General features: G+C 37.7%; 1 protein-coding gene and 1 pseudogene across 1 annotated transcript in view; both read left to right on the plus strand.

Moving 5' to 3' along the window:
- The window catches only part of AGBL4 (AGBL carboxypeptidase 4), a 1423919-nt gene that overhangs the window by 128122 nt on the left and 1271947 nt on the right, over positions 1–23850 (plus strand). The window lies entirely within an intron of this gene.
- Positions 17556–17674, plus strand: LOC123860761 (U2 spliceosomal RNA; annotated as a pseudogene).

Consider the following 23850-nt stretch of genomic DNA (forward strand, 5'->3'; position numbering starts at 1 on the left):
TCCATGTGTCTGTTTTTGTGTCAGTACCATACCATCTGATGATTTCAGTTTTGTAATAGAACTTGAAATCTAGCATTGTGATTCCACCAGCTTTGGTTTTATTTTTTGACATTCCTGTGGCTATTCGTGGTCTTTTCTGATTCCATACAAATTTTAGGATTATTTGTTCTAGCTCTGTGAAAATTGTTGATGGGATTTTGATAGGGATTACATTGAATGTGTAGATTGCCTAAGGAATCAATCCCATTTACAGTTGCACCAAAAACCATGAGATACCTAAGAATGAACCTAACCAAAGAGGTAAAGGATCTGTACTCGAAAAACTACAGAACATTTATGAAAGAAATTGAGGAAGACACAAAGAAATGGAAAAACATCCCATGCTCATGGATTGGAACAATAAATATTGTTAAAATATCTATGCTGCCCAGGTTTCCTGTAATGCATTCCTTTTATTGGATTACCTGGCTTGGGCTCTTATACTCAATCATGCCTGATTGGTTCAGGCTTTGGTTGAAGGCGAGAAATTTCGCTCTGTAATTCTTTGAAGTTCCTGTAAATGGAGGGGCTGGATTTTCAACTCACTCTCTATTGCTTCTCATAGCCCAGGGCCATAGTAGTTGCCAAGATTTGCTGAACTTCAGGGGAAGCTCTTTAATGGTCTGAGTTAACCCTGGTGGCTCAAAGTGTTGTCCATCTAGTAATTTCCTGAGCAAGGTCATGCTTAGTTATTTTATGCCATCTTGGTAGGTGAGTTGTGTTCTTGACCAGATTTTTACATTTAAAAATAGAGCTTATGGGGGAGGAGCAAGACGGTAGAGGAGTTGGAGACCTAAATTTAGTCTGGTCCCAGGAATTCAGCTAGATAGGAATCAAACCATTCTGAACACTTACGAACTCAACAGGAGATTGAAGAAAAGAATAGCAGCAATTCTCTGAACAGAAAAGTGACCACTTTGTGTAAGGTAGGACGCGCGGAGAAGTGAATCTGAGGTGATATTCGGGAAGATAGATGGCACAGGGAGGGAGCCTCTGTCAGCCACTACCAGCAAGTGATAGAGCAGCGGAGCACAAAATCGGAACTTTTAGAAGTCTGCTTCGCTGAGGGACGTCGCTCCAGTGGCTAAGCAGAGGGTGGAACACTCGCTGGGACAGTGTGGTCTCTGGACCCTCAGGGTCACGGAAAGACCAGGGGTGCCTGAGTGCGCCAGAGCTCCAAGGTATCGGAGCAGGGAAGCTGGCTGGAAAGACGGAGCCAAGGAGTGGGCTTTCAGCTCGGGGTTGCCATAAACTGTGATCCGCAGCACAGTCGGGCCACTGCTCTTCCAGCAGGGACCCAACAAGCGACAGATCCGGGGAGACTCCCCTTCCTTCCCCTGGTGGAGCGGCATGGGAGTGCACCGCAGCGATCTGCTGTGTTTGGAGACTCCAAACGGGTTGGTGTGCCAGAGATAGAAATGCTCGGTCACAGGCTGGGTCAGCATGGCCTGCGGCTGGAGACCGGGGAGACAGGAGTGATTGACTGCTTTTCTCTGGGGGCTCATTGAGAAGTGGGGCCCCTGAGTTCTCCGCTCCTCCGGGGTAGAGATTGGGAGGCTGCCATTTTCACTTTCGTCCTCCAAAGCTGTATGGAAACCTTTCAGGGAACACAAGCTCCCGAGAGTAAACCCAAGCAGATTGCTTAGCCCAGCCCCCGGCAAGGGCGGTGCAATTCTGCCTGGGGCAAAGACATTTGAGAACCACAGCAACAGGCCCCTCCCCCAGAAGATCAGCAAGAATAGCCAGCCAAGACCAAGTTTACCAATCAATGAGAAGAGCAGAACGCCAGCACTAGGGGAATACTGCTCATAGAATTCATGGCTTTTTTCCTCCTGTTTCTTTAGTCTTTAAAAGTTAATTTTTTAAATTTTCATTTTTTCTTTTTCTTTTTTTTCTTGAATTTTTCCTTTTCCCTTTTTCAACCAACATTTTATCAATTCCTTTTTAAAAAATCTTTTTAATTTTTCATTTTTAGAGTCATATTCTATCCCTTCATAGTAGTTAACCTTATTTTTGGTATATATATAAATTGTTCTCTTTAAAATTTTGGGATACAGTTTATTCTAACAGACCAAAATATACCCTAAATCTCTAGTGTATGGGTTTGTTCTAGTCTCCTGCCTGATCACATTCTCTCCTCCACCTTTTTTTTTAATTCCTCTTCTTTCTTTTTTCAACCAACTTCTTATCTTACTAATTCCTTTTATAAAATCTTTTATAATTTTCATCTTTACAGTCATATTCCATCCCTTCATCGTATTTACCCTTATTTTTGTACATATATAAGTTTTTCTTTCTTTAAAACTTTGGGACGCAGTTTCTTCTAACAGACCAAAATACACCCCAAATCTAGTGTGTAGCACTGATCTATGCACCAGCCTGATCATATTTGATCATATTCTTTTATTTTTTTAATCTTTTTTCTTTTTCTTTTTTTTTTTTTTTTTTCTGTTTTCTTTCTTTCCCTTTCTTTTACCCCGGTTTCAGGTCTCTTCTGATTTGCTTAGTGTATACTTTTCTGGGGTTGTTTTACCCTGTTAGCATTTTGTTCTCTCATTCATCTATTGTCCTTTGGACAAAATGACAAGATGGAAAAAAATCACCTCAAAAAAAAGAACTAGAGGCAGTACCGGCTGCCAGGGACCTATTCAATATGGACATTAGTAAGATGTCAGAACCAGAGTTCAGAATGACGATTTTAGAGATACTAGCTGGGCTTGAAAAAAGCATGGAAGATATTAGAGAAACCCTTTCTAGAGAAATAAAAGAACTAAAATCTAACCAAGTCAAAAACAAAAAGGCTATTAATGAAGTGCAATAAAAAATGGAGGCTCTATGTGCTAGGATAAATGAGGCAGAAGAGAGAATCAGTGATATAGAAGACCAAATGATGGAAAATAAAGAACCTGAGAAAAAGAGAGATAAACAACTACTGGATCACGAGGGCAGAATTTGAGAAACTGATACCATAAGATGAAACAACATTAGAATAATTGGGATCCCAGAAGAAGAAGAAAGAGAGGGGCAGAAGGGATATTGGAGCAAATTATAGCAGAGAACTTCCCTAATTTGGGGACAGAAACAGGCATGAAAATCCAGGAGGCACAGAGAACTCCCCTCAAGATCAATAAAAATAGGTTAACACCCTGACATCTTATAGTAAAACTTACGAGTCTCAGAGAGAAGGAGAAAATCCTGAAAGCAGCTTGGGACAAGAGATCTGTATCCTACAATGGTAGAAACTTTAGATTGGCAACAGACCTATCCACAGAGACCTGGCAGGCCAGAAAGGACTGGCAGGATATATTCAGAGCACTACATGAGAAAAATATGCAGCCAAGAATACTATATCCAGCTAGGCTGTCATTGAAAATTGAAGGAGAGATAAAAAGCTTCCAGGACAAACAAAAACTAAAGGAATTTGCAAACACAAAACCAGTCCTACAGGAAATCTTGAAAGGGGACCTCCAAGCAAAGAGAGAGCCTAAAAGCAACATAGGTCAGAAAGGAACAGAAACAATGTACAGTAACAGTCACCTTACAGGCAATATAATGGCACTAAATTCCTATCTTTCAGTAGTTACCCTGAATGTAAATGGGCTAAATGCCCCAATCAAAAGACACAGGCTATCAGATTGGATAAAAAAACAAGACCGACCGATATGCTGTCTGCAAGAGACTCATTTTAGACCCCAAAACACCCCCAGCTTGAAAGTGAGGGGTTGGAAAACCATTTACCATGGTAATGGACACCAAAAGAAAGCTGGGGTGGCAATCCTTATCTCAGACAAATTAGGTTTTAAACCAAAGACTGTAATAAGAGATGAGGAAGGACACTATATCTGACTTTAAGGGTCTATCCAAGAAGATCTAACAATTGTAAATATCTATGCCCCTAACATGGGAGCAACCACTTATATAAGCCAATTAATAACAAAAGCAAAGAAACACATCAACAATACAATAATAGTGGGGGACTTAAATCACCCCTCACTGAAATGGAGAGATCATCTGTCGACCTCTGAGAGTCGGGGACCTGGGGCGGCAAAGGAACTGACAAAAAGAGATGACAGTATAGAAGACACAGGGGACCCCAAGCAAACAGCCTGAGGCCTCGAGGTTTATTTTCCATACCCTTATATTCCATCTACAGCGATATAGATCTATCATGGTTTACATCAGGGGCATAGTAAGGCACATTCCTCCATGTATACAGGATTAGTCAAGCATGTAAGAATCTTTAAAACAGAATAAAGGAACAGAGGGGAGTGCCCAATGTGCTGTTTACAGGACAAGGGAACAAAGAGGGGAGTGCCCAGTGTGCTGTTTACAGGACAAGGGAACAAAGAGGGGAGTGCCCAGTGTGCTGTTTACAGCTGGCTTCCTATCTACAAAATATCTTCTGCTGAGTACTTTAGAACTGACCACACATGTACCAAGGGCATTTCACTCTGATCCTTTTGGGTTATTTTTAACCCTGCAATCTTGAGTTTTCTCAGAGATCTCGGAGTCTGAGCGAACATGCACCAGTGGTCATTGTGGCGTTCTTTTACCTATAATCATCTAAGCAAAAGATAAACAAAGAAATAAAGACTTTAAATGCCACACTGGACCAAATGGAGTTCACAGATATATTCAGAACATTCCATCCCAAAGCAACAGAATACACATTCTTCTCTAGTGCCCATGGAACATTCTCCAGAATAGATCACATCCTAGGTCACAAATCAGGTCTCAACCGGTACCAAAAGACTGGGATCATTTCCTGCGTATTTTGAGACCACGACGCTTTGAAGCTAGAACTCAGTCTCAAGAGGAAAGTCGGAAAGATCTCAAATACATGGAGGCTAAAGAGCATCCTACTAAAGAATGAATGGGTTAACCAGGCAATTAAAGAAGAATTTAAAAAATTCATGGAAACCAATGAAAATGAAAACACAACTGTTTAAAATCTTTGGGATGCAGCAAAGGCAGTCCCTAAGAGGAAAGGATATAGCAATACAAGCCTTTCTCAAGAAACGAGAAAGGTCTCAAGTACACAACCTAACCCTACACCTATAGGAGCTGGAGAAAGAACAGCAAATAAAGCCTAAACCCAGCAGGAGAAGAGAAATAATAAAGATCAGAGCAGAAATCAATGAAATAGAAACCAAAAGAACAGTAGAACAGATCAACAAAACTAGGAGCTGGATCTTTGAAAGAATTAACAAGATTCATAAACCCCTGGCCAGACTTATCAAAAAGAAAAGAGAAATGACCCAAATAAATAAAAGCATGAATGAAAGAGGAGAGATCACAACCAACACCAAAGAAATACAAACAATTATAAGAACACATTATGAGCAACTCTATGCCAGCACATTAGATAATCTGGAAGAATGGGTGCATTTCTGGAGATGTATCAACTATCAACTGAACCAGGAAGAAATAGAAAACCTGAACAGACCTATAACCACTAAGGAAATTGAAGCAGTCGTCAAAAATCTCCCAATAAACAGAAGCCCAGGGCCAGATGGCTTCCCAGGGGAATTCTACCAAACATTTAAGGAAGAATTAATACCTATTCTTCTGAAACTGTTCCAAAAAGTAGAAATGGAAGGAAAACTTCCAAACTTGTTTTATGAGGCCACCATTACCTTGATCCCCAAACCAGACAAAGACCCCATAAAAAGGAGAACTACAGACCAATATTCTTGATGAACATGGATGCAAAAATTCTCACCAAAATACTAGCCAATAGGATCCAACAGTACATTAAAAGGATCCTTCTCCATGACCAAGTGGGATTTATCCCTGGGCTCTAAGGTTGGTTCAACATCCACAAATCAATCAATGTTACACAATACATTAATAAAAGAACAAACAAGAACATATGATCCTCTCAGTAGATGCAGAAAAAGCCTTTGACAAAGTACAGCATTCTTTCTTGATTAACTCTTCAGAATATAGGGATAGAGGGGACATAGCTCAATATCATAAAAGCCATCTATGAAAAACCCACAGTGAATATCATTCTTGATGGGGAAAAACTGAGAGCTTTCCCTCTAAGGTCAGGAACACGGCAGGGATGTCCACTATCACCACTGCTATTCAACATATTATTAGAAGTCCTAGCCACAGCAATCAGACAACAAAAAGAAATAGAAGGCATCCGAATCAGCAAAGAAGAAGTGAAACTCTCACTCTTTGCAGATGATATGATACTTTATGTGGAAAACCCAAAAGACTCCACCCCAAAACTGCTAGAACTCATACAGGAATTCAGTAAAGTGGCAGGATATAAAGTTAATGCACAGAAATCAGTGGCATTCCTATACACCAACAACAAGACAGAAGGAAGAGCAATTAAGGAGTCAATCCCACTTACAGTTGCACCCAAAACCATAAGATACGTAGGAATAAATCTAACCAAAGAGACAAAGGATCTGTACTCAGAAAACTATAAAATACTCATGAAAGAAATTGAGGAAGACACAAAGAAATGGAAAAACGTTCCATGCTCATGGATTGGAAGAACAAATATTGTGAAGGTGTCAATGCTACCTAGAGCAATCTACACATTCAATGCAATACCTATCAAAATGCCATCCACTTTTTTCAAAGAAATGGAATAAATAATCCTAAAATTTGTATGGAACCAGAAAAGACCCCAAATAGCCTGAGGAACGTTGAAAAAGAAAATCAAAGCTGGTGGCATCACAATTCCGGACTTCAAGCTCTATTACAAAGCTGTCATCATCACGACATTATGGTACTTGCACAAAAATAGACACATAGATCAATAGAACAGAATAGAGAGCCCAGAAATGGACCCTCAACTCTATGGTCAACTCATCTTTGACAAAGCAGGAAAGAATGTCCAATGGAAAAACGACAGTCTCTTCAACAAATGGTGTTGGGAAAACTGGAGAGCCACATGCAGAAGAATGAAACTGGACCATTTCCTTACAGCACACAGAAAAGTAGACTCCAAATGGTTGAAAGACCTAAATGTGAGACAGGAGTTCATCAACATCCTAAAGGAGAACACAGGCAGTATACTCTTTGACCTCAGCCACAGCAACTTCTTCCTAGAAAGATCGCCAAAGGCAAGGGAAGCAAGGGCAAAAATGAACTATTGGGACTTCAAGGAAGTTAGGAAACAGTCAACAAAACCAAAAGACAACCAACAGAATGGGAGAAGATATTTGCAAATGACATATCAGATCAAGGGCTAGTATCCAAAATCTATAAAGAACTTATCAAACTCAACACCCAAAGAACAAATGATACAATCAAGAAATGGGCAGAAGACATGAACAGACATTTTCCAAAGAAGACCTCCAAATGGCCAACAGACACATGAAAAAGTGCTCAACATTGCTTGTCATCAGGGAAATCCAAATCCAAACCTCAATGAGATACCACCTCACACCAGTCAGAATGGCTAAAATTAACAAGTCAGGAAATGACATTTGTTGGCAGGGATGCGGAGAAAGGGGAACCCTCCTCCACTGTTGGTGGGAATGCAAGCTGGTGCAGCCGCTCTGGAAAACAGTATGGAGGTTCCTCAAAAAGTTGAAAATAGAGCTACCATATGACCCAGCAATTGCACTACTGGGTATTTACCCCAAGGATACAATTGTAGTGATCCGGAGGGGTATTTGCACCCTGATGTTTATAGCAGCAATATCCACAATAGCCAATCTATGCAAAGAGCCAAGATGTGTATCGATAGGTGAATGGATAAAGAAGATGTGGTATATATATACAATAGTATATTACGCAGCCATCAAAAGGAATGAAATCTTGCCATTTGCCACAACGTGGATGGAACTGGAGGGTATTATGCTGAGTGAAATTAGTCAATCAGAGAATGAGATGTATCATATGGTCTCACTGATATGAGGAATTCTTAATCTCAGGAAACAAACTGAGGGTTGCTGGAGTGGTGGGGGGTGGGAGGGATGGGTGGCTGGGCGATAGACCTTGGGGAGTGTATGTGCTATGGTGAGCACTGTGAATTATGTAAGACTGTTGAATCACAGACCTGTACCTCTGAAATAAATAATACATTATATGTTAAAAAAAAGAAGAAGATTGTAGGAAGGAAAAATGAAGGGGGGGAATCGGAGGGGAAGACAATCCATGAGAGACTATGGATTCTGACAAATAAACTGAGGGTTCTAGAGGGGAGGGGTGTGGGGGGATGGGTTAGCCTGGTGATGTGTATTAAAGAAGGTAGGTACTGAATGGACCACTGGGTGTTTTAAGCAAACAATGAATCATGGAACACTATATCAAAAGCTAATGATGTAATGTATGGTGATTAATATAACATAATAAGAAAATAAATAAATTAAAAAAATAAAAATAGAGCTTATGTGTGTGGACTGAAGGGCTGCCCAGAGTTTCTTTTTGGGGGGAGGGGTTCTGGTTTACACGAAAATTAAAAAAAAACCATAATTATGTAGAAATGTTATGATGTTTTTGAAAGAATATTTTTGGCCCCCTGCTGAGCTCCTATTCCATGGTCTAGGCTGAAGTCCTTAGACATTGTTTGGTTTTGAGTATGTACCCATGTGGGTGCCTGGGTGGCTCAGTCAGTTAAGTGTCTGCCTTTTGGCTTAGGTCATGATCCTGGGTTCCTAGGATTGAGTCCCACATCGCATTGGGCTTCCTGCTTAGTGGCAAATCTGCTTCTCCTTCTCCCTCTCCCCACCCCCACCCCCCCGCCCGGCCCCGTGCTCATACTTGCTTGAGCTCTCTCTCTCTCAAAGTAATAAATAAAATCTTTTTTAAAAAAAGAAAATATACCCATGTAATTTCACTTTACTCTGTGAGTTTGCACTTTATCTTGGCAAGTTTTTTATTTTACAATCCTTTTTCTTTCGGACAAGCATGAACTTTTTGAATAAATAAAAATTTCCCTTTCTTCTTTTCTTGCCTGCTATGGAAAATAAGATGCAGGAAGCATTGTAGTCAGATATATAGTTCTATAGAACAGAAGGCATTAAACCTTAGCTTTGCCTTTCACTAATGCTGTACTTTGAGCAGAGCCTCAGTACCTCTTTAAAACAGGCATGACAATATTTATCTTACAGGGTTGTTGTATGGAGTGGTATTACCAAAAGCCTAGCAATAGTGGCCAGTACTGAAATGTGAAGTAAGACCAGAAAGGGAAATGATTCATTTTTTGTATATAGTTGGTACGGGATGGTGTTTGGTGATGGTGGGAGACATTTTAGAGGAGTTAACATAGGAATTGCACTTTAATACACTGCCTGGAATGTTCTTTCAGAAAGCATGTTTTTTTTCCCCTCATTTCAGTTTTTTACTCAAATGTCTCTGACCCTGTGTAAAATTTCAACTGTTAGTCCCTAACATTTCCTAAACACCTATTTTATTTTTTTTCTTAGGACTTACAACTATGTAATATAATATTAATTTTACTTACTTACTTATTTTTTAATTGTCTCTCTCCTCCATTAGAATATAAACTCTGTGAAGGTAGGATTTTTCTTTCATTCCTTGGTGTCTAGAACAATGCCTGGCACATAATAGGTGCTCAATAAATATTTGTTGAAAGAATTATTGTGAGAATGAGTATAAATTACCAGATGAAATTAGTTATACATGGATTTATTATATTTTCATGAGTATTGACCTCAAATTATAAAGTGCAAAGTTGAGGAATTTAGCATGAGTGTAATGATTTATAGAAAACAATCACCTATCCAGCAATCTTTTTTTTTTTTGATACTATTACTGAGAACTTGGGTTTGGATGGTGGGAAGCTTTTGAATAGCCAATATAGTTGTAAAATACATGTATTAAAATTCATTTTCCTTACTTCTCAGAGGTGATACTTAGCATTTATTTCTTCTTATTCAGACAGTTTTAAGTATCTTGATAATATGCGTTTTACCTCAGGAAATTTGTAGTTAGGGTGGAGCCTGAGGAGATAGGAATGCTCTTTGGTGAGAAATCAAAGTTCACAAGCTGACAGAAGGTAGGAGGCAGAAAATATAAAAGTAAACAATAAAATTTAAGCATATAACCCTTTATAGATCTGTTCTTTATTATCATGTTAAGATTAAATGAAGTACAAGATGATTTTAGAACGACTTCCAGTAAAAATAGTGATGTCTCAATACACCTATTACATTTTTATCCTCTCAGTCTTGTTTGTATCCTCACTGTTCCAGCAAGACAGTTCTCTGAAAGGTTGCCAGAGACATTAGTCATGTAATTTGGTGGTCTTGTCTTAATCTTGATTCCTCTGTAGCGTATGACATTTCTAATGATTATACTTATTTTTTGACACTTGTTTTTCCCTGGCAGCATTGACTCTGTTGTCCTTATTCACCTCCCTCTCTGACTGACCATTCTTGTTTTCATCCACATGTGACCCTTAAGGCATTTGGAGATGTCCTTTTTTAAAATAATTTTTATAAATCTTGTGTATTACATCTAATAATTCAACATCCATCCATCCACTGAGAATTATTATTATGCTCATTAAATATTTTGAATCCATTAATTTCTTTGTATATGCCTTCCTCATTCAAACTACAAACATCTGTCAGAACTACCATTCTTCTTGTTTCCTTCCATACATGCTTCCCACTCCCATTATCCATTCTTATAATCTTTTTTTTTTTAAGATTTTATTTATTTATTTGAGAGAGAGAATGAGAGAGAGCACATGAGAGGGGGGAGGGTCAGAGGGAGAAGCAGACTCCCTGCCGAGCAGGGAGCCCGATGTGGGACTCGATCCAGGGACTCCAGGATCATGTCCTGAGCCGAAGGCAGTCACTTAACCAACTGAGCCCCCCAGGCGCCCTCCCATTATCCATTCTTAACACAGCATCTAAAGTGATCCTTTTAAAACTCAAATCTGAGTATATTCCTGTCCTATTTAAAATATTCCACTGTCCTTCCATCAGAATTAGAATAAAATCTAGACTCCTTATCTTGACTGCAAAGTCCATCTGGACCTTGACTACTTTTCTATCTTATGCTATTCCATTCTTCCTAATAATGCTTTAGCCACGGTGACTTTCTGCCTGTTCATAGAGTAGGCCAGATTTGTTTCTGCTTTAGGCTGTTTGGTCCAGACATTTCTTCCTCCTGAAATACTGATCCTCTTCCCCCTCCACCAACATCTTTGCATCTTGGCATTCAGATCTCAGCTTACATATTGCTTCCTCAGAGAGGCCTTCTCTGAATAGCCAGTCTAAACTAGCCACCCAGTCACTCTGTCATATCATCCTTGTTCATTTACTTGTTTATTTATCTGCCTCTCCTACAATAAGAATAGTCACTTTGCTAAGGAGGCTTTTTAGACATTTTATTTTTCTAATCCCCGCACCTCTACAAAATTTAATTCTCAGATACAGTGTATATCTCTTTATGTACCGTGGGCTTTCAAAGGGCCACAAGTCATTTTAATATGTAAAATTTCCTTGGTTCCTTAGATAACACTCTTGTTGTGAGTGAATGCCCTACCTGTATGATTCTCCTCCTCATGTATACATTTTTATTTTTATCATGTTACCTAGTATTAAATCATTATTTTTGCTTTGATAATGATATTCTTCGTGGGAGTATTTTTTCACATTTTTATTGAGAACAGATCATCCTCAAGGCCTGCCTTTGAAGTTACTTTTTCCATGCAGTTTTTTATGATCTTCTAGCCTTGTATGATGTTTCTCTCTTCTAATTTCCAGTTACAACTTTTTTGATATTTCTTTTATGGAACATAGATTTTATTGTTGTCTGCAAACATAGGCTTCTTGAGGGCGGGAACAGTGATTTCTTTCCTTGTACTACATTGGCTAGTTTTTAATAGGTACTTAAAACATACATGAGTGAATGAATAAATGGCAATTCCTTAAAAATAACAGGGTAGGTATAAAATGTTTGGTAAATTTCTACTCAACTAAAAATCTTCATTTTCTTTTGGATGAATGAGATATTTTTCTATAGTCTTCTGTTCTCCTACCTCTGTCCTTGTCTCTATAGGGGTAGAGTTAGTATAGATGAGGTAATGGAAATCTAATACGGTTCTTTGCTTTATCATTAACTCAGATTTATATAGGATATCCTAAAGGAGCCAAGGATAGATGTATTAACCTGATTCAGTGCCTTGTCTTCGTCTTCAGTTGTCACTCTATTCGTAATTTACACATCAGTCACAGAACATTTGTATTTTAAGTATCCCTTAAATATAGCAGAACATTCTTGTTTAAAACAAATGTGTTGGAAGAAATATCTCATAGGGCAGATTTCATTGCAACATTTAGAAGCAAATGCTCATATCCATATGTACTGGTTAATTTCTTCCCAATATGTTTTGTGTGTTTTTAAAAAATTTTCCTGTGTGTTAAACTTAAATTACAAAAGGTTTTTATCTTTTATCAATTTTCATAATTATTTCTGAAGAGTGTGCCAACAAAAGAATGAAATGGCTTTTTTACTTATAAATTTATAAAAAGAGATGTTGAAATAGTTTAAAAATGTATGTAAGTGTAGGCTTCATTTTTAATATTTTAGTGCTTAAATATATTTTATGGGAAATCATGTAGCTAGTGGAGTCTTAAGTTTGGAAACAGACAGATCTGGTTGTGAGTTCTGGTTTTACTATTTACTACCTGGGTGACCTTGTTTGAGTTACTTAGTGTTGTACTAAGGGTTCTCCAGAGAAACAGAAAGTGTCTGTCTGTCTATCTATCTATCTATCTATTTATCTATCTATCTTTATGTAATAAAAAGATTTATTTTAAGGAATTGGCTCATGAAATTATGGAGGCTGGCAAGTCCAAAATCTGCAGGATAGAGTGGCAGGCTGGAGATCCAGGGGAGAACCTGTACTGCAGTTTAAGTTTGAATGTTGTCAGGTGGAAAAATCTAGAGAACTGATCTTGTAGTTCAAGTTGGAAGGCTGTCTTTTGGCAGAATTTCCTCTTGCTTGTGGTAGGTCAGTCTTTTGTTCTATTCAGGATTTCACATGATTGGGTGAAGCCCACTCACATTATGAAGGGCGGGCAACCTGCTATACACAAAATCCACTGATTTAAATATTAATTTCATCATAAAACACTCTCAGGGAAGTATCCAGAATAACGTTTGATCACATATCTAAGCACCATGGCCCAGCAATGTTGATACATAAAATTAACCATCATACTTAGACTTTCTGAAATTGTTTTTTCAATTTAAAATGTGTAGAATAATAAAGTATCTCATAGAATCGTTGTGAAGATCACTTAAGGTAATGTATCAGATGCCTTACACATACATGGTAGACACTCCATAAATGGCAACAATATTAACTCTCTTCTCTTCCTCCTTTTCCTTCTCCCCACCTCCCTCTTCCTCCTTCTTTCCCTGTTTTCATTAAAGAGAAATAAGAGCCATGATTTTTTAGCATGTGATGCAGAATATTCATGTAAGCTTCAAAAATAAGGTCTTAAGAGGACCTAGTAATTATAGTGATTATAAAACATTTTGAAAAACAACATTTTGAAAAACAAAAGAAAATGAGTGTTCTTTATCAACAAAGAAGGTAGAGTCATTTATAGTCGTCATTCATTCATTTACTCAATGTTTTGAAAACAGCGTATTGAGTGCCCATTATATTCTGTCTGAGTCTCACTGGGAAGCTATAAGAGGTTGGGTGGCATATCAGAGTCATCACTTACTAGAAGAGCAAATAAGAGAGGCCACATTTGTAAAAAATCTTTGGAGTAGCATGGAATTAAAATCAATAGGAGCAGACCAAAAATATAGCATTAGCTTGTTAAGAATAGATAATAATAATATTAAAAAAAAAAGAATAGATAAGAATCTTCAAGGGATGTTCATTATCTATGAAATGAAGCCCAAGCCTTTTAACAAGAATTGAAAGCTTCCCATGACTTGATAAAGTGTAGGGAAGATGGCAGAGAAGGAGGATCCTGAGCTCTCCTGTTCCATGGATACAGTGAGGCAACAACTACATGTGTTGCAGCTAATGCTGAAAATGACCCGAGACTGGCAGAACAGATCTTCCACAGCTAGGTGTATAGAGAAGGCCACATTGAAAAGGATAGGAGGGACAGAGATGTTGTTGGGAACCAAATCCCCAGTGCAACTAACTACAAACAGGAGGGACATCACAAGCATATAGGAACAAGGGGATCACTGGGCATATCTGGTCCTGGGGACCTGCACTGGAAAGATGAGTTCCCTTAAGGTCTAACTTTTTAAAAAAATTTTTTAAAGATTTTTTTTATTTATTTGACAGAGAGGGAGAGACAGTGAGAGAGAGAACACAAGTAGGGGGAGTGGGAGAGGGAGAAGCAGGCTTCCCACTGAGCAGGGAGCCCAATGCGGGGCTCGATCCCAGGATCCTGGGATCATGACCTGAGCCAAAGGCAGATGCTTAATGACTGAGTTACCCAGGTGCCCTAAGGTCTAACTTTGAAAATCAGTGGGGCTTAACCCCAGGAACTTAAAAATCAATTGGATGTAACTCTAGAGGAGCTTGAGGACTATAGGAAACTAAGACTGGGCTTAAAGAGCCACAATACTAAATGACTTGAACTGAGACATAGCACAGAAACAGCAGTTTGAAAAGAGCTTGGGGTATATGTGAAAGAGATTTATTGACTAATTTTAGGACATATGCTGGAGGGCCAGGGGTCTGCAGGAGATTTTTCTGGGAACAAAAGTGCTGGTGGGCATTATTTTTCTTGTACTTTGCCAGCTTGGATAGCTTTATACTTATGGGAGCCAGTTCTCACGTTCTCCATATACCTTGATAGCACCATGTGCTTCACACCAGTGTTCTCCTTTGGATCTGACCTACCCAGCCCTCCAGTCTTGCCTTTGTAGGTGTCCTCCAAGGTTACTCCTGCCCTGCCACATTTGGCAGGCAACTTGGCTGGAATTGGTGCCCCTCCAAATTTACTCCTGTTTTGAAGAGTGAGGAAAATAACCCCACAAAAGAGCTTTCCCACAGTTCTGGCAGCTGGGCCTCTTAGCTGGCTATGCAGGGAGCGAGCCCCTCAGTTGTCACAGTGTGCTGATGTGGGGCGTCAGCGTGCCCACAGTTGTCACCATGGCAAAATGGAGAAAAGTCAGTCTGACTGCTGGCCCCACTCACCAGAGAGCCCACAGCAATGTGGCTTAGCTAAAACAGGAGGTAACATGCAGTGCATACAGGGGACACCCCTGAAGAGCCTGGTTCTGGTGACCAGGGGTCATTGTGCTACAGGGTACCACAGGACATCTTTTACATAGGTGATTTCTGACCTACCTAATACATAGAAATAAACATGGAGAATTGGACAAAATGAGGAGACAAAAGAATAAGTCCCAAATGAAATAATAAGACCAAAGCACAGAAAAAGAGCTAAGCAAAATGCCTGATAAAAAGTTCAAAGTACTGGTCACAAAGCTACTTACCAAACTTGAGTGAAGAGGGAATAAACTCAGAATTTCAACTAAAGGATAGAAAAAAAAGTATAGTCAGAGCGCAAGAATACAATTACTGAAATGAAAAACACATTAGAAGGAATCAATAGCATATTGAAGGATGTGAAAAACAGATTAGTGATCAGGAAGGTAGGTTAATGGAAAACATCCAAGGTCAACATCAAAAAGAAAAAATAATACAAAATGAGAATAAGTTAAGGCACCTCTGCAACATTATCAAGCATAACATTCACATTATAGGTATCCCAGAAGGGAAAGAGGGAGAGGAGGAGGAAGAAAACATATTTGAAGAAATAATAGCTGAAAACTTTTCTAATCTGGCTAAGGAAACAGACATCCAGGAGTAGGACACACAGAGAACCCCAAACAAGATGAACTCAGGGAGGTCCACACCAAGACACATAATAATTAAAATGGCAAAAATTAAAGACAAAGAATCTTAAAAGCAGCAACAGAAAAGCAAACAGTTATGTATCAAGGAAACCCCATAAGGTATCAGATGATTTTTCACTAGAAACTTTGCAGGTGGGAAGGGAGTGGTGTGATATGTTCAAAGTGCTGAAAGGAAGAAACCTACAACCCAGAATACAGTACCCTGTAAGATTATCATTCAGAATTGAAGGAGAGATAAAATATTTTCCAGCAAAAGTTAAAGGAGCTTATCCCATTAAACGAGCCTTGCAAGAAATGTTAAAGGTAATTCTTTAATAGAAAAGAAAAGACCGTAACTAGAAGTAAGAAAATTATTGAAGAAAAAATTTCACAGGTAAGAGCAAACATATAGTAATGGTAGTTGATTGATCACTTATAAAGCCACATGGGGGTTTAAAACACAGAAGTAGTAAAATCAATTATATCTACCAAAAGTAGTCAAGGGATACATAAAATAAAAAATGTAAAATATGACATTATATATATAAAATGTGAACAGGAGTTAAAAGATTTAATAAAAAGATTTAGTGCTTTTAAACTGTTCTTAATAAAAAGATTTAGTGCTTTTAAACTGTTCCAACTTAAATGACCATCAACCTAATATAGACTGCTATACACATAGGATGTTATGTATGAACCCTATGGTTCAAATCAAAAACCCATAATAGATATATACATAGAAAAAATAAAGGAACCCAAGCATAACACTAAAGCAAGCCATCAAACTTACAAGGGAAGAGAGCAAGAGAAGAATACAAAAATAAACAGAAAACAACAAAATTGCAGTATCTATATAACTAACAATAATTGCTTTTTAAAAAATTTTTCAGTAATTACTTTAAATGTAAATGGAGTAAATGCCCCCAGTCAAAAGACATAGGGTGATGAAATGGATAAAAAAACAAGACTCATATACATGCTGCCTTCAGAAGACTCATTTCAGAGCTACAGACACACAGACTGAAAGTGAATGGATGGAAAAAGATAGTCCATGAAAATGGAAGCATGGGGGGAAAGGCCAGGGTAGCAATACTTATAGCAGACAAAGTGGACTTTATTATTTATTTGTTTGTTTATTTATTTATTTTTAAAGATTTTATTTACATATTTGAGAGAGAGGGAGATTGAGAGCATGAGCTGGGGGGAAGGGCAGAGGGAGAGGGAGAAGTAGACTTCCTGCTGAGCAGGGAGCCTGATGCAGGGGTCTATCCCAGGACCCTGAGATCATGACGTGAGTTGAAGGCAGACGCTTAACTGACTGAGCCACCCAGGCACCCCCAGACAGAATGGACTTTAAAACAAAGACTGTTTTAAACAAAGCAAGATACAAAGAAGGACATTACATAATGAGAAAAGGATTAATCCAACAAGAAGATATAATAAATGTCAATATCTATGCATCCAACATAGGAGCACCTAAATGCACAAAGTAAATATTAATAGACATAAAGGGAAAATTGATAGTAATACAGTAATAGTAGGGGACTTTAGAAATAAATTTTTATTTATTTATTTGTGTATAGTTGACACACAGTGTTACATTAATTTTAGGTGTAGGACATGATTTCACAAATTTATACATTATGGTATGCTCACCACAAGTGTAGCTACTATCTCTCACAATCACTTCTCTGCCTTTTAGCTAAGATCGAGTGTAGAATCTGTTCTTATCAGTTTAATAGTAGGGGACTGTAACACCCCACTTACATCAATGGATAGATTATCCAGACAGAAAATGTATAAGGGAACAGTGGCTTTGAATGATACATTAGACTAGATGGACTTAACAGATATATACAGAACATTCCATCTAAAAAACAGCAGAATACACATTCTTTTGGAGGGCACATGAAACATTCTCCAGTATAGATCACATTAGGGCACAAAACGAGTCTCAATAAATTTAAGAAGATTGAAATTATATCAGGCATCTTTTCTGACCACAGTTGTATTGAAACTAGAAAACAGTTATAAGAAACAAAGTAGAAAAAACCCACAAACACATGGAGGGTAAATAACATGCTACTAAAGAATCAATGGGTCAACTAAGAAATCAAAGGAAATAAAAAAAATACATGGAGACAAATAAATATGGAAACACAGCAGTCCCAAATCTTTGGGGTGCAGCAAAAGTAGTCTAAGAGGGAAGTTTGTAGTGATACAGGCCTATCTTAAGAAAAATCTCAAACAATATAACCTTATGCCTAAAGGAACTAGAAAAAGAAGAACAAAGCACCAATTCAGTAGAAAGAAGTAAATAATGAAGATTAGAGTGAAAATAAATAGAAACTAAAAAATAAAATAAAAGATCAATGAAACCAAGAGCTGATTCTTTGAAAGGATAAACAAAATTGATAAATCTTTAGCCAGACTCATAAAAAAAAAAAAAAAGAGAGAGGACTCAAAATCAGAATGAAGGAGGAGAAATAACAACTGATCCATAGAAATTTAAAGAATTATAAGAGAATATTATAAAAATTATATGCCTGAAAACTGGACAGATAAATTCCTAGAAATACACAATCTTAAAACTGAATCAGGAATAAATAGAAAATTTATACAGACTGATTACTCCTAATGAAATTGAATTGGTAATCAAAAAACTCCCAATGAACAAAAATCCAGGATCATCTGGCTTAACAGGTGAATTCTACCAAAGATTTAAGAGTTAATATCTATTCTGCTCAAACTATTCCAAAAAATAGAAGAGGAAGGAAAACTTCCCAATTCATTCTACAAGTCAAGCATTGCCCTGATATTAAAACCAGAGAGATTACAAAAATAAAAAACTATAAAAAAAATCTGATGTATGTAGATGCAAAAATCCTCAAGAAAATGTTAGAAAACCAAAATTATTAGTATATTAAAAAGGTCATTCACTACGATCAAATTGGATTTATTCCAGGGATGCAAAGACAGTTCAATAAGCATAAATCAATCAGTGTGATACACCACATTAACAAGAGGAAGGATAAAAACAATATGTTCATCTCAGTATATGTAGAAAAAGCGTTTGACAAAGTGCAATATCCATTTAGGATAAAACCTCTCGCCAAAGTGGGTTTAGAGGGACTATAACTCAACATAACAAAGGCCATATATGAAAAATTCACAGCTAACATAATACTCAGTGGTGAAAACCTAAAAGGTTTTCTTTTGATAGGGAACACGACAAGGATGTTCACTGTCACCTCTTTGTTTGAACATTCTACAGGAAGTCCTATCCACAGTAGTCAGACAAGAAAAAGAAATCAGGGGCACCTGGGTGGCTCAGTCGTTAAGCATCTGCCTTCGGCTCAGGTCATGATCCTAGGGTCCTGGGATCGAGTCCCACATCGGGCTCCCTGCTCTGCGGGAATCCTGCTTCTCCCTCTCCCACTCCCCCTGCTTGTATTCCTTCTCTCGCTGTGTCTCTGTCATATAAATAAATAAAATCTTTAAAAAAAAAAAAAGAAAAGAAAAAGAAATCAAAAGGCATACAAATTGGCAAGGAAGAAGAAAAACTTTCATTATTTGCAGATGACATGATACTATATATAGAAAAGCCTAATGGCTGCACCAAAAACTAGTGGAACTAATAAATACATTTCAGTATAGTTATAGGATACAAAATTAATATACAGAAATCTGTTGCATTTCTAAACTCTAATAACAAAGTAACAGAAACTAAGAAACAATCCCATTTGTAATTGCACCCAAAGGGATGAAATACCTAGAAATAAACTTAATCAAGGAGATGAAATACCTATACTGTGAAAAGTGTAGGAATTGATAAAAGAAATTGAAGATGATACAAGCAAGTGTAAAGATATACCACATTCCTTATCGTAAGAATTAATATTGTTAAAGGGTCCATGCTACCTAAAGCAATCTACAGGATCAGTGTAACCCCTATCAATATACCAATAACATTTTTCACAGAACTAGACCAAATAATCCTGAAATTTGTATGGAACACAAAAGATCCCAAATAGCCAAAGCAGTCTTGAGAAAGAAAAATGAAGCTGGAGGTATCACAAGCCTAGATGTCAAGATACACTACAAAGCTATAGTAATCAAAACAGTATGGTACTGGCACAAAAACAGACAAGAGACCAATGGAACAGAATAGAGAGCCTAGAAATATACCCACACTTACATGGTCCATTAATCTATGACAAAGGAGGTAAGAATAAACGGTCCTGGGTAAACTGGACAACTACATGCAAAAGAATGAAACTGGACCACTTTCTTACACCATACATAAAAATAAACTCAAAACAGATTGAAGAGCTGAATGTGAGGCCTGAAACCATAAACATTCTAGAAGAGAATATTGGCAGTAATTTCTTTGACATTTGTTGTAGCGGTATTTTTCTAGATATGTCTCCTCAGGCAAGTTAAAGAAAAACAAAAATAAACTACTGGTATTGCATCAATATAAAAAGCTTTTATGGAGTGAAACCATCAAAAAACCAAAAAGACAACCTACTGAATGAGGGAAGATATTTGCAAGTGATAAGTTTGATAGGGAGTTAATATTCAAAATATATAAAGAATTTAACACCAAAACCCTCAATCTGATTAAAAAATGGGCAGAGGACCTGAATAGACAGTTTTCCAAAGAAGTCATACAGATGGCCAAAAGAAGTACTTCTAATGGTCACTATGAGAGCTTGATGGAGATATAGTTAAATATTGAATGCTTAAAACAATGTCTGGTAATGATAGACAACTCAATGCATGTTCCTTAAATGAATGATATATAAATAAGTAAGTAAATAAATAAATAAATTTAGAGGCTTCCTTGTAACTGTCCCTTCACAGTGTACACTGGATAACATGGACCTATTTGTAAAAACTCACCATGTGTTACTCCTGGTAGACCTTAGGGTCTGATGGAAAATAATAACCACAACAGCAAGAGCAAGCAGAAAAATGAATAATTCCTAATATTTATATAGCATTTTGTAGTTAACAAAGTGTTTTCACATCTATTATGGTCTCTCATAAATCCTGGACAAAAAGGAGGGCAAACATTTTATTCCCAGTTTTGGAAAAGGAAATTGAGGTTCAGAGAAGTTAAAGTGACATGCTTAACTGCACACAACTAGTAAGTGGTAGAACCTGTAGTTCAGCTCAGGTCTAGCTGACCTCTAAGCCTGTGCTCATATACCTTAGTTTCTGGTTATTCAGCATTGATCTATTTATTTGCTGGGTTATTCATGACAACCTGAGCATCTCCAAATTGTAGTACAAGCAAATAACCAGTGTGATGTTCTATGTTGGCTCATAGGACAGCAAGTTGAGACCCTTTAAATGGAATAGATGGGAGTGTAACTGCTACCACTTCGGAGAGCTTTAACTCACTCCCTGTTTTTAGTGAGTATCTAATCCGGGAAGACTATTTGCATGTTTTCATACCATATATTGTTCCTCATTGATGGAGGTATATAATTGGAATATCTAGCAATTTATGGAGAAAGGGTGACATTTGTGGATTCGGAGAACTTAGTCCTTTAGGAATGGTCTGGAAAATGTCATAGGTTTGAAATTGACAAGTATATGTTTTCTTTTTTTTCCTTCCAAGTATTTATTTATTTATTTATTTGTTTGTTTATTTATTTATTTGCTTATTTAAGCCTTTTTATTATTAGGCCCATCATTGAGTTCAGGAACAAAAACTTGTGCTTTTTGGTCACATTGCATCCCTGGTTTAATTTTATTCAGTCTAGCACAGCTTTATTTCCTATGGTCCTGGAAAGTACTGTGTGAAATTATTACTTTCTATATACATTTGAGTCCAGAGAACAATATAAGATAATAGTGATGATTAACTCACTATCAAAATCACTCTCTGGTTATAGCAAGGAAAACATCACGTGTTAGCTTTAGAGATTTATTATTCCTCATTATGGAAACTTTGCTGAACTGGTAGTATTTTCATTTTCTCAAAATGCTGATTTCTCCCCCACCCCCAAGTCAGGACCAAGTTTTTATTTAAATTCAAGTTAGCTAACATATAGTGTACTTTTGGTTTCAGGAGTAGAATTTAGTGATTCATCACTTACATATAATACCCAGTACTCATCATAACAAGTGCCCTCCTTAAACCCACCATCCATTTAACCCATCCCCCCCACCCATCTCCCTTCCAGCAACCCTCAGTTTGTTCTCTAAAAAAAAAAAAAAAAAAAGTGTATGTTTTCAGAAGGATTTTGGCCTGTTTGTATGTTGTAGGTGTGGATCCTAGTTCATATACTCAGCAAGAAATGTCAAATTATTTTAGTTTATTTAAATCAAATTAATCTGACTCTTGTTCTCCATCTCATTGGGATTTTGGGAAATTTAATTTCTCATCTTCCCTGAGACTCTCTTTCTCTACCATTACATAAAATGCCAAGAGGCTTATGTGATACTTAGGCAATGAGATGAGGCCTTCTGATTTTGAAATGTCTGGACACAGATATCCTTATCATCCAAGCCCATAGCTCCTTGAAGGTGGAATGCTTCAGTGCAAGCTGGGAATGGGGGTCTTTTTGGGGCCTTTGCCTAGACCCAGAGCCCTGGTGCCCAGAATTATTCTTCCCTAGGTGCCCTGCACAACCATCCCCTGCTGAGGACTGCCAGGGAGCACCCCTTCCTTCCACCACTCATGGGATCCTTGATTTCTATCACTTTATCAGTGTGTGGGACTATTTCCTCCTCTTTTCTGTTTCCAATGGAAGACCCTTTTTCTACTAGCGTAATCATGGCTAATGTGAGGAAGAAAAATGTTAGAGGCTACTTTTGCCTTTTTACTGTCACATAAACCTCCCCTGAGGCAAGAGATCTGAAAGGGCCTGGAGAAGAATGAGTATGGGCTCTGTGTGTGTGTGTGTGTGTGTGTGTGTGTAGTAGGGGGTTATGTCTAGTGTGTGGGGAAATAGAATGTGGGGTATCCTACACAAAATACCAAAACAAATCAACATGTCAATAAATTATTTTACAAAACAGTTTACTGTCAGTGTGATTTTTTTTTCCCATTCACTGACTGGTATTCCCTGGGAATCAGAAGACCTGGCACTTATCATGTATGTGGCCTTGGGCACTCACTTAACTTCTCTGAGTGTGTGATCTAGTCACTAAAATGGAGTAATGAAGCCTGTCCTGCCTAGTTGACAATACTGCTATTACATGCAAATGATAGAAGATAGGGAAATATTCTGTAAGTTGTTACTATAGTATAAAATATAAGGACTTTTGGTTTTGTGAATTTGTGGCAAGAGAGAAATTTCTCACTATGATTTTAAAGTAATAAAAAACCCTTCAAGGGTCACAAATAATTTCCATTCACATTGTGTAGTGAAAACATGTCATATGACCATGTCTATATTCAAGAGGGCAAAAATGGAATTCTCCCATGTGTCTGGAAAGTGAACACGTAACAATGTGTTAGGGAAATATTGAGCATCTACTACATGAGGGCTACTATGTAAGAAACATTTTATACCTTATCTCTAATTCTAAGAATGTTATAAAATAGGCACTATTTCAGGTGAGGAAGTTGAGGGTCAAAATTTAAGTAACTTAGTAAATTACAGAGCCAGGATTTGATCCTCATCTGACTCAAAGGCCTGGGTTCTTTCCTTTGGATCACATACTTCCTTTTTTTCTGTAGCTTTGTTAGCCACATGTGACTTGTAATGAAAGATTTACGTTTAGGTTAATAATTATCAATTGGTCAAAAATAACTAATATTTACTGGGCATTAGGAGCTCCAAGCTCACATCTGGGTCTTGTTTTTCTCATTCCTTGTTATGAAGGGGTCTGGGGCCTGTATTTTGGGGGTTGGTAGATGATCTCTGAGGTACTGTGAAAATTAATTTTATGTTTCAGCTTCACTGGGCCATGGAATGCCCAGACATTTGGTAAAACATTATTCTGGGTGTGTCTGTG

Source organism: Mirounga angustirostris, unplaced genomic scaffold (genome assembly GCF_029215605.1).
Source record: "Mirounga angustirostris isolate CCGP_5_RB_7025 unplaced genomic scaffold, mMirAng1.0.hap1 SCAF_4, whole genome shotgun sequence".
In the NCBI taxonomy this organism is placed as follows: Eukaryota; Metazoa; Chordata; class Mammalia; order Carnivora; family Phocidae; genus Mirounga; species Mirounga angustirostris.